Raw genomic sequence first — 15,005 nt, forward strand, 5'->3', positions numbered from 1 at the left:
CGTGCGCCCGCCGTTGTTTACAGTCAGATTAGCAGCTCGAGAATAGAGTTGGATTTGAGAGACGACGTCTACGACCGGATTGTTTCACAAGTAGTCGGCATGAATTGAACTTTTCTCCACACAGTACACGAACATCAACACTTTTAGTAGGTGTTTTAGGGCCCGATGACATTTCGGCCTATGTGTTACGCCTCTTTCGCACCACACACGGACTGTTTGCGTGCGTGCAACCAAAGCACGTTCCTGTAGAACTCACCGCCGACCCAAACCTGATTGGCCAATACTACTCGGACTACAACGGAAACGGAAACCAGAACACTTCCGATGCCAAAATCTCGTCCCTTGCCTAGAGTATATATATATATATATATATATATATATATATATATATATATATATATATATATATATATATATATATATATGCACACTACACAAACGTGCTTTGCTTTTGTTCAACATTATCAACATTATTATTGTTAAAACTAAATCAAATCAATTTTATTTGTATAGCCCAATATCACCAGAGGTGGAAAAACCCGGTCCAGAAAGTAAAAATCCTAACTATGTCTTCACTCCACCCATGTACTAAACCGTCAGGTTGCACTGACTAGTTTCTCAAATCAGCTGGTTTAATACGTGGATGGAGTAAAGACCCGGTTAGGGTTTTTACTTTCTGGACTGGGTTTTCCCACCTCTGAATATCACAAATTACAAATTTGCCTCAGTGGGCTTAACAGCAACACAACATGCTGTCCTTAGACCCTCTCATCGGATAGGGAACAACTCCCTAAAAAAAAACCTTTAACAGGGAGAAAAAATAGGAAGAAACCCCAGGGAGAGCAACAGAGGAGTTATCTCTCTCCCAAGACAGACAGCGTGCAATGGATGTTGTGTTCATGCAATTTACATAATACAAAATTGAAAGAGGATAACAGAATTATAATGGACATAAAATTTATGAAGAACATGATGCACAGGATGCCAAGCAGTGTCCAGATGCCAACGGAACAGTCCAGGACCCAAGCCACGCGACCAGCATCATCAGTTAAAATTAAAAAAAAATTAAAAAAACGTATGTGAGGAGAGGAAGGGCAGGCAGCATCCAAATGGTGACCACCATCACCACGGAGACCTGGGAGGAGGACCGACTGCACGTGCACGCAAGAGAGACTTACATAACACCATTCAAACACAGAAAAAGAGAAAGGAGAAGACATCATTCAGAGAAAGAGAAAAGACATGTTAGAGAAGAGAAGTTTGCAATAGTCAGTCATAATCAATTAAGTCATCAACTAGTCATAATCTATACTCTGTAATCTATACTCGATAATCTCGTCGGCAGAACAGTGGTTGGTAAATTCATTGCGACAAAAAAGCCAACCCGCCATCCAGTACAGGTTGTGAAGCACTCAACTTAAAGGCAACTAATTGCAAGCTAAAGCAAAAAGATGAGTTTTAAGTTTGGATTTAAAGGACTCAACAGACTCCGATTGTCTGATGGCAGCAGGCAGGTTATTCCACAACAATGGAGCCCGATAGGAAAAGGCCCTGTCACCAGCTGACTTCTTTTTAACTTTGGGTACACACAGGAGCCCTGTATTTTGAGAACGAAGAGCTCAAGATGGCATGTAAGGTTTAAGTAGATCAGACAGGTAAGATGGGGGCAAGCCCATTTAGGATTTTATAAGTCAGCAGAAGCACCTTGTATTCTGATCTAACAGGGATAGGAAGTCAATGAAGGGAGGCAAGAATTGGTGTAATATGGTCAAATTTCCTCGTTTTAGTTAGGATTCTAGCAAGAGCATTCTGAACCATCTGAAGACTTTTAGTACTAGAATGTGGCAGACCTGAGAACAGAACATTACAGTAATCAAGTCTGGATGAAACAAATGCATGTATTAGAGTATCTGCGTCAGCCATGGAGAGAAAAGACCAAATTTTAGCTATGTTACGTAAGTGAAAAAAGGCAGTCTTGGTGATTTCTTTAATGTGCTTATCAAAGGAAAGGCTGTGATCAAACGTAGCACAAAGATTTTTGGCTGCCACACTTTGTGAAACCACAGAGTTGCCGATTGTTATCGTTACTTGATCAAATTGGTGTCTGTGTCTAGCAGGGCCAATGACCAGCATCTCAGTTTTATCTGAATTTAAAAGCAGAAAGTTAAGTGACATCCAGTTTTTCACAGTAGCCAAGCAGGCCTCTAAGTTAGTGATTTGAGTATGATCATCAGCCCTTATAGGCACATACAGCTGAGTATCATCAGCATAGCAATGGAAATTTATTCCATAACTGTGTATAATTTGGCCAAGAGGTGTAATGTAAAGAGAGAAAAGTAGAGGGCCAAGAACTGAGCCCTGAGGCACACCATATTTAACGTCAGAAAATGTTGATATATTATTATAGCAGACACAATGTGTTCCTCCAGATAAGTAGGACTTAAACCAAGAGAGAGCTAAGCCAGAGACACCAAAGTTACAATTTAATCTATCTAAAAGTATACAGTGATCAGTGGTGTCAAAGGCTGCACTGAGGTCCAGTAGTAGAAGCACAGAAGTGGAATCAGAGTCGATAGCCAGTAAGAGATCATTTGCCACTCTGGTCAGAGCAGTTTCAGTGGAGTGGAAGGGCCTGAAAGCTGACTGAAAAGCTTAATATAGATGGTTTTCTTTTGTATGGGTTGAAAGTTGTTGATAAACAACTCTCTCTAGTACTTTAGAGAAGAATGGAAGATTAGAGACTGGTTGATAGTTATTAAGAGACCCTGGATCAAGGTGCGGTTTTTTAAGTAGAGGTTTAACCACAGCTGTCTTAAGACTGCTTGGAACAATGCCAGTAGTAAGAGATAAATTAACGATGTCTAGCATTGTAGGTCCAAGAAAAGGCCAGAGGTCTTTAAAAAGTTTTGCTGGTAAGGGATCAATTAGGCAAGCAGTTGGTTTAGAAGCTGACACGAACTTAGTCAAAGTATCGAGAGAGATAGTCTCAAAAGCTGTAAAACTGGAACTGTCAGTGACTTATTGTGTAGATATGAATTTAGTAAGACAGGATCTGCAGGAGTAGATGGAGTTGAAATAATTTTGTCTAAGATCTCATCAACCTTATTGTAGAAAAAATCTAGAAATTCATGGGCTGTGAATGGTGAGTAGCTAATAGACAGCTGCTTTTTAGTAAGTTTAGATACAGTGTCAAAGAGAAATCTGGGGTTATGTTTATTAATATTAAGTGAGAGAGATACGATGTTTTTGCAGTAGATAAAGCACGCTTGTATTTCAATGGCGAGTGGCAATTACATCTGTGCTGACATTAACTGGACAGGCCAATAATGCTTCAAATTTGATGAGAAAATGATCTGACACAGCAGATGTGGTTGGTAAGCCATTCAGATCAGAAACAGCTATTCCTTTAGATAAAACCAAATCAAGGGTGTTACCACTGCAATGAGTTGACTCTTGAACAAACTGAGTGAACCCAAAAGTATCAACTAGTGCCAGAAAGGCTTTACTTACAGGATCAGCAGCCTTATTTAGATGAATATTGAAATCACCTAGAATTAGAATCTCATCAGAGTGAGTAACAAGGCCTGAGACAAATTCTCCAAATTCTTCAAGAAATAATGAGTAACAGCCAGGAGGCCGATAGAGTATCACAATTTGGACTGAGCCGAGTCTATTCATGGCTGAGGGAGATGGACCAAGAACAAGAGACTCAAAAGACTGGAATTTAGATTCAAGTCTAGAAGTCAGATTGAAAATAGATTTATATATTAAGGCAACACCCCCACCTTGTTTATTTGCCCGAGCTACATGGGCATAAGTATAGTCAGGTGGGGAAGCTTCATTGAAGGGAAAGAAAACATTTGGTTTCAGCCATGTTTCACATAACCCAATCATATCAAAACTATGTTCAAGTATCAGATCATTTATTAGTAAGGCTTTGGTAGACAGTGATCTGATATTTACGAAACCAAATTTAAGCATCTTGTGGAAGTGATCAGTAGTAGGCAGAGCTTTAGAGCTACCAATAGGTTAAAGATTAATTGGAATTAGACACCTTGTTGAGGGTTTTGGCCACCAACGCTTTGGACAATATGTGGTCACATTCTTGATAACATTAGATGTTTGGTTCTGTAGATTATTAGGTACTTTGTCACACATCTCGCCACTACCAGTGGTAGGAATAATTACTAGATTATTGTGATTCACACATTTAGGAGAGGAGAGCTTGGGAGCAATACAGCAGGGTAGGGAGACGGTCTCAATGTTATAGACCAAGCTATCAGGCTGATAATCTACACTATGATAAATTCCCTGACTAATCATATTAATTAAACTACTTGACTCCACATCCGCACTAGATTTAAACCTAGCAGGCTCTCTAATCACCTGGAACCTGCTAAATGATAAGTCCCTAGTGTCAAACTAAACGTAGACAGCTATCTATATTGCTAGAAAAAAGAGCGGCGCCGTCCCCAGTAGGGTGAATGCCGTCCGCTTTCAGCAGGTAAGGGCGGCCCCAGAAAGAAGGCCAGTTATCAACAAAGCCGAATCCCTGCTCATTACAGTAACGAGCCAGCCAGCGGTTCACTGAGGTGAGCCTACTGTACATCTCATCATTACCCCTCACAGGTAAGGGACCAGAGACAATTAATCGATGCCGACACATCTTTCTGGAAAACTCAAGCATTCTGACTAGGCTGGCTTTTGTGATCTCTGATTGCTTCGTCCTAGCATTATTGGTGCCGACATGAATAACAATGTTGCTGAAAGTAGTGGTGCTGTGTGCCTGGGTTCCCCGACTCTCCCTCCATGATGCCAGCACCCTGAGATTATCCTCTATGTCGGAGACTCTGGCCCCGGGTAAACAGTGAACCAAGGCTGGCGAAGCTAATCTAACATTGCGGGTAATGGGGTCTCCCATCACTAGCGTGCATTGCTTTACTCTGTCGACAGAAGGGGGAGAAGCACGGTGGCCGGTAGGACTATCAACAGGGCTGGTGAGTGGTGAAAATCGGTTTGCAGTCGGGAGAGGTGACTGCAGACCAGGCCAAACGACCGATGGCTTGCTCTGTCTAGCCTTCCCACGCCGATAAACAGAGACAAACTCCGCCGCATCTGCCGACGAAGCTGAGCTAGTGCTAACAATAGCAGGCCTGCTGTCAGGCCCGGGGCTACTGAGCTAGTGCTAACAATAGCAGGCCTGCTGTCAGGCCCGGGGCTAAGGCTATCTGGAGGGCCCGTCACATCTAACGTAATCCTAGCCGAAAGCAGCTGCTCTAACTCACGGACACGTCTCTCTAGTAGAGACAACCTGTCTGTAACTACGGAGCAGTCACCACAAACCATCGTTTTAACGAGGCTGCTTTGACTGCGAATGTAATAGAGCTAACTGGTAAGCTAGACTAAGCTCAAAGCTAGTAGCAAACTGGGAACAGGAAGCTACCTACTAAACACAAGATTCGTATAAGAAAGAAACTAGAGAATCTAGCGATAAGTGAACTAGGCACAGGAAATAGCTAAATCAGAACAAAATGAGGAGGTTAGGACAGAATATAAAGAACTAGTAAAAGAAAAATAAAAGTTGCCGATCTCACGAAGGCGGAAGCTGAAAACAGCTGGCAGTGATCAGTCAACTCGGTGGAAGTGGGCAGTCGTAGTACAGCGTAGGCTGTTCATTCACTTTTATTTACTGTCGTTATGACCATCGAATGTAAAGGTGTAAGGTTGTTTATAGTTGATTGGTCTGATGATATAGTATATGTACAATGTGCCTGTATCGTTTGTATTCATGTCAATACAAAAAAAAGAAAAAATTATATACTACACACACATACACACACACACATATATATAGATATAAAGAATTTACTTGACTCACTGGATTATTTTGCTCCTTATTTGTTGATCACTTTCCCTACAGTTCAGTGTTTAATGAAGTTATATATAAACTTAGAACAAAAAGGTAAGGAAATTTGTGTTTGGTAGATTATCTCTTTGTTGTAACAATGCTTCTTGGCAATAAATCTTATATCAGGCACCTGCTTGTCAGCACCTGGGGTACCAGAAGCTCAAATCAAGGGTCAATAGCAACAGCAAAATAAGCTGTTTGGCACTCGCAGAGAAGATTTGGCAAAATTTTCATGGGCGCAACCCACATACTCAGCTCTGCTGCTCATCCTACAAATGCATGTTCCTTACAAATGTGGCACCATTTAAAAGGGAAATAAACAGGCTTTCCAACGGTATAAGATTTATTGCCAAGAAGCATTGTTACAACAAAGAAATAATCTACCAAACACAAATTTCCTTACTTTTTGTGCTAAGTATATATGTATATGGAAGTGCTCAACAAACAAGGAGCAAAATAATCCAGTGATTCAAATATTTCTACAAGCCTGTTTCATGTCATAAGCAATCATCAGCTGTCAATAGAGCTAAACGGCAAAGAACATGACATATATGGACGTAACTTGATATGTACAACTTGAAACTTTTCACCCATTTGTTGGTAGGTGCAGGTGAAAGTTTGTCGACAATTCTGTGAATGTGAGTGACATTTATCCATGGTAAATCTTGCAGGCATCGCGGAAAATATGCCATTGTCAATAGCACACGCCAGCAAACGGGAAACTGGTATGACCACTGCAATAGAGACCGGAAGTCAGTGGACTACAGTTATGCACAGAACCGATTGGCCGTGTCTGCGGGTGGGAAGTCGAATGTCGGTATGTGTCCTGGTCGCTGCACTAGCGCCTCCTCTGGTCGGTCGGGGGGGGGGGACTGGGGGGGAATAGCGTGATTCTCCCACGCGCTATGTCCCCCTGGTGAAACGCCTCACTGTCAGGTGAAAAGATGTGGCTGGCATGTATTGAAGGAGACGTGGTAGTCTGAAGCCCTGCCTGGCGGCAGAGGGGATGGAGCAACGACCGGGATGGCATGGAAGAGTGGGATAATTGGCCGGGTGCAACTGGGGAGGGAAAAAAAGGGGGGGGTTTGGGGGACTAGTTTTAATTACAGCTCAGTCTGAGAAGATAGCTTTCAAACACATGTGATTGGACCCATTGGTATTAAAACCCCATTATTTTGATCTGATAGTATCTACAGATATCTATAGAAAAGTGTATACAAGAATATGATAACATCTGCTAGGCAAGAGAATTTAGTGACAATCATCACGAGGCCTGGCCTGAGGTGTTTGGAGAGTGCTGACTGTTTGTGTTGAGGGGTTGCCTTTAGTGACCTGTGTGTACATGTTCTGCGTTGCATCTCACTTTACTACATGCTGTCTCTGAAATGATGAGAATCCCAGACCTGTCATCCAGCACTCACCTTCAAATTGATTGGGATGACATTAAAACTATCTTAAAACATATGACGCTCACCACTGGAGTTGTCTCAATGTCAAATTCTTGATAGATTATCGTCGCGGCACAGCAAATCACAATAAAATGATCAAATCATATTCAAATCAGTTGAGTTATCGATAATTTATTGAAGATTTGTGTTGTGAGATTTCCCACTCCAGCTTGTATGCGTGTGTGCATGCGTGTGTGTGTGTGTGCATGCGTGTGTGTGTGTGTGTGTGTGTGTGTGTTTATGAGAATGGGAGGAGAGACTGAGCAAGAAAGAGACATATTGAGAACAACAAGTGCTGAGTATCTTAATAATTGAACACCTGCCAAGCATTTATATTATTTTTCATATGCAGCATGATCACAAACTTGTACACCATGTTCCTGCTTGAGTTTTAGAGTATCAAGATTATCGTAAAAATCTCCACTATGCACTTCTGCGGAGATTTTGCTTCTGTGAAACTAGACCCCCTTCACATCTAATCCAGATTTAAACTTGTGCTATCTGAGTCTGTCTGTCTGGGTCGTCTCACCGCCTGCCAGAACCGTCTCTCCTGCCTGTGCTCTCAGCTGCAGGTTCTCTGCAGAGCCTTTAAAAATTACCCACTAGAATATACGACCGACGAGAAATAGTCCAGTTTCCCCTCCTTCTGTCGTGGTGGCGTGTCCCTTCAGCTGTTCAGAGACAGGCCCGCGCTAATCTGGCTTGGCGGCTGTAAAAGTCCAAGTGGACGACCCAGCGGTGAGACAGCGGCTCTCTCGTGCCAGCGGAAACCAAATGCTGCAGAGAATCATCTTAAGTCTGTGTAGTGTGTGGTGAGGAGAGACCACACTTGTGACCTTACACTGACTTTTACTCATTTGACAGACACGTTCATCCAATGCAATTTACCACAGAGTCAGCAAATAGTAGATAGATTCTAGTGTGGCATCATAGTGTAGAGTACTACATGGCAATCATATCATAGTATATGAAGAAGTATTAACAATACATTTCCTACATATTAATCATATCATAGTGTATGAAGAAGTATTAACAATACATTTCCTACATAGTAATCATATCATAGTATATGAAGAAGTATTAACAATACATGTCCTACATAGTAATCATAGTATATGAAGAAGTATTAACAATACTTTTCCTACACATAATCATATCATAGTATATGAAGAAGTATTAACAATATATTTCCTACATAGTAATCATATCATAGTATATGAAGAAGTATTAACAATACATGTCCTACATAGTAATCATAGTATATGGTATTTTATACCTTTATGAGACAGCGACAGTGAAGAGGCAGACAGGAAACGGGGAAGAGAAAGGGGCGGGCATGACTCACAACAAAGGTCTCCAGCTGGAATCAAACTGGTGATGTTGCGACCACGTGGCCATGTAGTGCGAGCTGTAACCATTCAGCTACGGAGACACCCCAACAGTACATCTCATACATAGTAATCACCTTATAGTAGAACTATATGAAGAAGTATTAAGAGTACATTTCCTACATAGTAGTCATATCATAGTAGTACTACATGAAGAAGTATTAAGAATACATTTCCTACATAGTAGTCATATCATAGTAGTACTACACGAAGAAGTATTAAGAGTCCATTTCCTAGACAGTAGTCATATCATAGTTGAAAGTGTAGGTCAAGGAGTATCCGGGTGGTGTGGCGGTCTATTTCGTTGCCTACCAACACGGGGATCGCTGGTTCGAATCCCCGTGTTATCTCTGGCTTGGCCGAGTGTCCCTACAGACACAATTGGCCGTGTCTGTGGGTGGGAAGCTGGATGTGGGTATGTGTCCTGGTCGCTGCACTAGCGCCTCCTCTGGTCGGTCGGGGTGCCTGTTCGGGGGGAGGGGGAACCGGGTGGGAATAGCGTGATCCTCCCATGCGCTACGTCCCCCTGGCAAAACTCCTCACTGTCAGGTGAAAAGAAGCGGCTGGCGACTCCACATGTATCAGAGGAGGCATGTGGTAGTCTGCAGCCCTCCCCGGATTGGCAGAGGGGGTGGAGCAGCGACCGGGATGACTCGGAAGAATGGGATAATTCCGGATGCAATTGAGAAAAGGGGGGGGGTAAATAAATTAATAAAAAAATAAAATAAATGTAGGTCATGTCGAGTGCATTAGTGTAAGTGCACCTTAGATCATCAAAAGTACATTTGCAGTATCACATGTCAGTATATTAAACAAATTATCACCATGAAAGCCACGTTTGTTCTGTCATTGTACAGCAGGGAGAGGCAATATGGTCCAGAAAGGTCCGGTATGGGTGCAGGTCTTTGTTCCAACCAAGCAGTTACACACCTGATTCTATTAGTCAACCAATAGTCTTTGCTAAGGACCTTGATTTGTAGACTCAGGTGTGTTACTCCTTGGTTGGAACAAAGACCTGCACCCACACCGGACCTTTCTGGACCATGTTGCCCAGCCCTGTTGTACAGGTTACAATGGAAAATGTCTTCCGCATTGAACCCATCCATTCTAGTTTATAGGAGCAGTGGGTGGAGGACCTTCTTGCTGTGAGGCAACAGTGCAAACCACTGGGCCAGCGTGCCGCCTAAAATGTCAAGAGCAGGTAGAAGGAGGACACAACAGTAGACACTGCTGATGATGATGCTTCAGTACAGCAGTGATGTCAGATGGTTTGTATTCACAGGACGGTGCCTTTAAAGACTGTTTAAAGATGAGGTTACGCATGGAAAAGGTAAGTTTTAGGCCTTTCTTGAAGGAGGTAAGCGTTGGTGTTTGTTGGGCCATTTTGGGACCAGATTAGAGAAAAATCTGGACCCAGGAGCTCATCACTGTTGTACAGAGCACAGATGGTGCTTCAATCTCTTTTTTTTTTTTATAGTTTTTTACTTGATTGTTTTTCTCTCTTGTGTTATTTCCCCCCTTTTTATATTGTTTTGTGTTTTCTGTAACTGCCTTTTTGTGTAACTGCCTTTCATTACACTAAGCTCTCATTGTTAAGATGTGGTCATTTCTTTTTCTAGTTATTTAGATTTTATTCATATTTGTGGTGTGTTCGTTATTTACAAACTCTGCTGTCATTTATATTGTCATGAAGGCTCTTTATAAATATCTTTTTTTTTTCCAAACTCTGTCAAACAAATAGGCCATTCTCTCTGTTTATCTTGTTTAAGGACTGTTTTCATTACTGTGTATTTACATTACACAAGAATCACATCACAATTACTCTGACAACGTCCACAGAAGGAAGTCACACATTAAATGGATCAAGATATGTTTTATTTTTTTATAATGAAGCAACAAGGCACGTGGATTTATTAACTAGCCATAGCTTGTTTCTTTTACATCCCACAACCAACCTGAGGGGGGGCAGATGCACTGACAACATTCTTCATCACACCGCCGATTTCCAGCTTCATACTCATCACTCTGTCCAACACTCTCTTCACCTCCAACACACTCTTGACGTACTCTTCCTTCAGGAGTACCCCCTACCCCAATTCTGCCCCCACCCACACCATGGTGGAAGAGTTTGAACCGGCCTCCGCCTGGTCTCTTGCACACACAGTATACCTACCTTCCTTCTCTCCATCATATCAGCCAGCTCTCTTCCTTTGCCAGTCACAGTGCCGACATTCCTGGTTCCAACTCTCACCTCCACACTCCTACCCTTCCTCCTCTTCTTCTCCTTCACCCAAAAGTAGCATAGTTTCCACCGGCACCCTGCTGGCCAGCTGTACCGGTGGTGGGCATTGGTAACCCGGGCCCTGACCGATCCGGTGTGGAAATCTGATTTATGATCCTCATATTTGATTTGGCAAAGGTTTTACACCGGATGCCCTTCCTGACACAACCCTGACACAACCCTTCCCAATTATCCGGGCTTGGAAGCAGCACTATGGATGCACTGGTTTGTGCATCCCCAGTGACTTGGTTAATGCAATGGATCATAACACACACACACACACACACACACACACACACACACACACACACACACAAATGCTTTAGTGCAGCACGGTGGCTCAGTGGTTAGCATTGTTGCCTCACAGCAAGAAGGTCCTGGGTTCGGGGGGGGCGGCGGCGTCTGTGTAGTGTAGCGGTCTATTCCGTTGCCTACCAACACAGGGATCACCAGTTCGAATCCCCGTGTTATCTCCGGCTTGGTAGGGCATTCCTGCAGAAACAATTGCCCGTGTCTGCGGGTGGGAAGCCGGATGTGGGTATGTGTCCTGGTTGCTGCACTAGCGCCTCCTCTGGTCAGTCGGGACACCTGTCCAGGGGGGAGGGGGAACTGGGGGGGATAGCGTGATCCTCCCACGTGCTACGTCCCCCTGATGAAACTCCTGACTGTCAGGTGAAAAGAAGCGGCTGGTGACTCCACATGTATCGGGGGAGGCATGTGGTAGTCTGCAGCCCTCCCCAGATCAGCAGAGGAGGTGGAGCAGCGACCGGGATGGCTCGGAAGAGTGGGGTAATTGGCCAAGTACAATTGACCCTTCACTAAGCCCCGCCTCCCTTGGTTACTGTTGCTACGCCTGGCAAGCTATCGTCCGTCCGCGAAATTTAAACATGGCGTTTACTGTCATGTCAGTGACAGATATTCCAGGTGAATTGACATCCAATTTCTGGAAAAGCAAGGAGATATCAGAGAGAAGTAGACAGAAAGGCTTGCAATATGCATTTGAAAGCTACATCCATGATATAATTTGTCAGCGTGTGAATGAAGGGGAAATTGAAATCGAGGCTAAAGCCTACAGGTCCCAATATAAGACCCAGGCACCCCATGTCTTAACTATTCACGTTAAGGACAAGGAGATAAAAGAACAACAATGCTCGTGTACAGCAGGGTAAGACAATATAGATAGTTATATTTTAAGTTGTATTTTAAGCTGACAGTTAGTTATGAGTCCATATAGCCTACTAGCTAGCTTTCAGATCTAGCTAACATTAGGCTATGTTTTAGCTAGCCAGGCTAGCCAGCTGAATCAGGGGAGCTCACATGCACTTTCCCGTTTGTTTAAAGTGCACCAGGATATTGCTCACACATCGTGGGCTTGATCCATACACTGGATCTTATAAAGGCAAGAACAGAAGAGTCAGCTAAGTCCTGCACAAGTTTGCCACAACAATGGCACAAACCAAGAGGTGGTAAAATAAAGGCTGTGACCATATCATCGGTGGTGGTCGCAAAGGCTAGACAGGATCGAAAGCGGAGACCAGTTGACTGTCAGCTAACCTAGCTAGCTAGGCTAGCTAACGTTAGCAAGCTTACTTTGGAGCAATCAAATGTGTTTTTGTTTATCCTCGATGGATTCAGCTGTGAGTGAGATCTTCCACACTGTTTGATCCACATCCGACATTTTTCGTCTTGTGTTTTACGCTTAGGAAAAGCCCAAAATACGACCCCATCCTCCAAACTTTTAGGATATCTGCTGTCTGATTTGTAGGTACCGTAAGCGCACCGCTTCGGCATTTCCTCGATAGCTTGCCATGCCTCCCCTGCTTAGTAACGGTTACTATCGTAGGATTGGACAGTGGCTGTTCTAGGGCAGGGCTTAGTGAAGGGTCAATTGGGAAGAAAAAGAGGGGGGAAGAGCCAAAAAAAAAGGGGGGGGCATATACATGGTTATAATGAATCTTATAATGACTTGTAGCTATACTTATAGGGCGTTATAGATGCTTATAGGGCGTTATAGATGCAAGTTTCATAGAAAGTGTTACTGCGTCGGTTTTCTGTGGGTGCTCCAATTTCCAAAAAGACATGCATGTTAGGGTTAATACTCCTACCTGTGCCCCTGAGCAAGGCAATGGAAAGAAGGACTGGAGTTGGTCCCCAGGTGCTGCAGCTGCCCACTGCTCCTATACAATAGGATGGGTTACATGCAGAGAACACATGTCACTGTAACCTGTACAGTGACAAAATAAAGTGGCTTTCATTTCACTCATTTTCCTTCATTTGGAAAGGCCTTGAGGGGAATAAGGCTTATGTTTTCATCAGAGGAAAAGGTGTCGGGGCAGTGGTAAAAACGACATATTTCATATTTGATGCCGGCGCTTTCTGTTTGTGTTACAGGCGGCACATGAGACGAATCAGTTGTGTTCAGCTTCAGCCTCTGATGGATGAATATCCTTTAAGGTATTCTTCAGGGACTTTATTTTTCTAGTGAGGAGCCCTGAAGCGCTAACAAGCCCTCTGGTGAGCCCTGTGTTTTGAGAATATTTTGTCAATACATCCATCCATCTATCCATCCGTTCTCCAAACTGCTTATCCTGCCCTCAGGGTCGCGGGGATGCTGGAGCCTATCCCAGCAGTCATTGGCGGCAGGGGGGAGACACCCTGGACAGGCTGCCAGGCCATCACAGGGCCCACACACACACATTCATACCTAGGGACAATGTAGTACAGCCGATTCACCTGACCTACATGTCTTTGGACTGTGGGAGGAAACCAGAGCCCCCAGAGGAAACCCACGCAGACACGGGGAGAACATGCAAACGCCACACAGAGGACGACCCGGGACGACCCCCCCCCCAAGGTTGTACTACCGCGGGGCTCGAACCCAGGACCTTCTTGCTGTGAGGCAGCTGCGCTAACCACTGGGCCACCGTGCCACCTTTGTCAACACAGTGAGTTTTAGTTCTGTTCCTGGCTGTTGTTGATATTTGTTTTGTCTTCACACCTTTGTGGGTTTTTCATGGATTTCCCTGCCGACGAGCTTCAGCAGCTCGCTGCGTCCATAAATGAGTTTTGTTGTTTTAACTGTCACATTTGATTTGTTCTTGAGCTTATAAAGACCCATGACAAATTGATGCATTCCCCCCCCCTAACATTTCCATATTCAAATCCATCCCCAGACGCCGGCGGATAGGCCTCCATGTTTGTTCGTCAGCTTGTTTTTATGGCGCTCTGATCAGGACACACCGAGTTAAGGTGCATATATTGAAACCAAACAGTGTTTAAAAGAATTAACATTCTCATTAAAATCCAATTCAGCTGTGATTTGCAGGATAATTATACTCGTGTGCTCCTGGTACCGGCGCTGATGAGGTGTGTCAGCCGTGATCGCCCCGTCGACCGAGACAAAACAATAGAAACTACATTTAGTAGCTTTACACAATAGGTGTGTTGTGCTGATTGGGTGAGATGGGACAGAGTTTTGTCAGGATTTTTGGGGGTTATTGTGTGTAGTGCTTCTTGAGTAAGTGGTGAAGTAAGTACTTCACTTTACAAACCAGAGATGTGGGCTTCAGGTGAGACACTTTGGCAAAACATAAAGATATAGGGTTAAATATTATAAAATACAGAGATATGAGATAGATGTATGAATAAGATCAGGTTTTATAGGTATTAAATATCTATCTATCTATCTATCTATCTATCTATCTATCTATCTATCTATCTATCTATCTATCTATCTATCTATCTATCTATCTATCTATCTATCTATCTATCTATCTATGTCTCTGTCTGTCTGTCTGTCTATCCATCTATCTATATGTCTATCTGTATGTCTGTCCGTCTGTCAAGTCAGTTTTATTTGTGTAGCTCAGTATTACAAATTACAAATCTGTCTGTCTGCCTCTCTGTCTGTCTGGCTGACTGTCTGTCTGTCTATCTGTATGTCTGTCTTTCTGTGTGTCTGTCTTTCTCTCTGTGTGTCT

This window comes from Lampris incognitus, chromosome 1 (genome assembly GCF_029633865.1).
Source record: "Lampris incognitus isolate fLamInc1 chromosome 1, fLamInc1.hap2, whole genome shotgun sequence".
NCBI classification, from domain to species: Eukaryota; Metazoa; Chordata; class Actinopteri; order Lampriformes; family Lampridae; genus Lampris; species Lampris incognitus.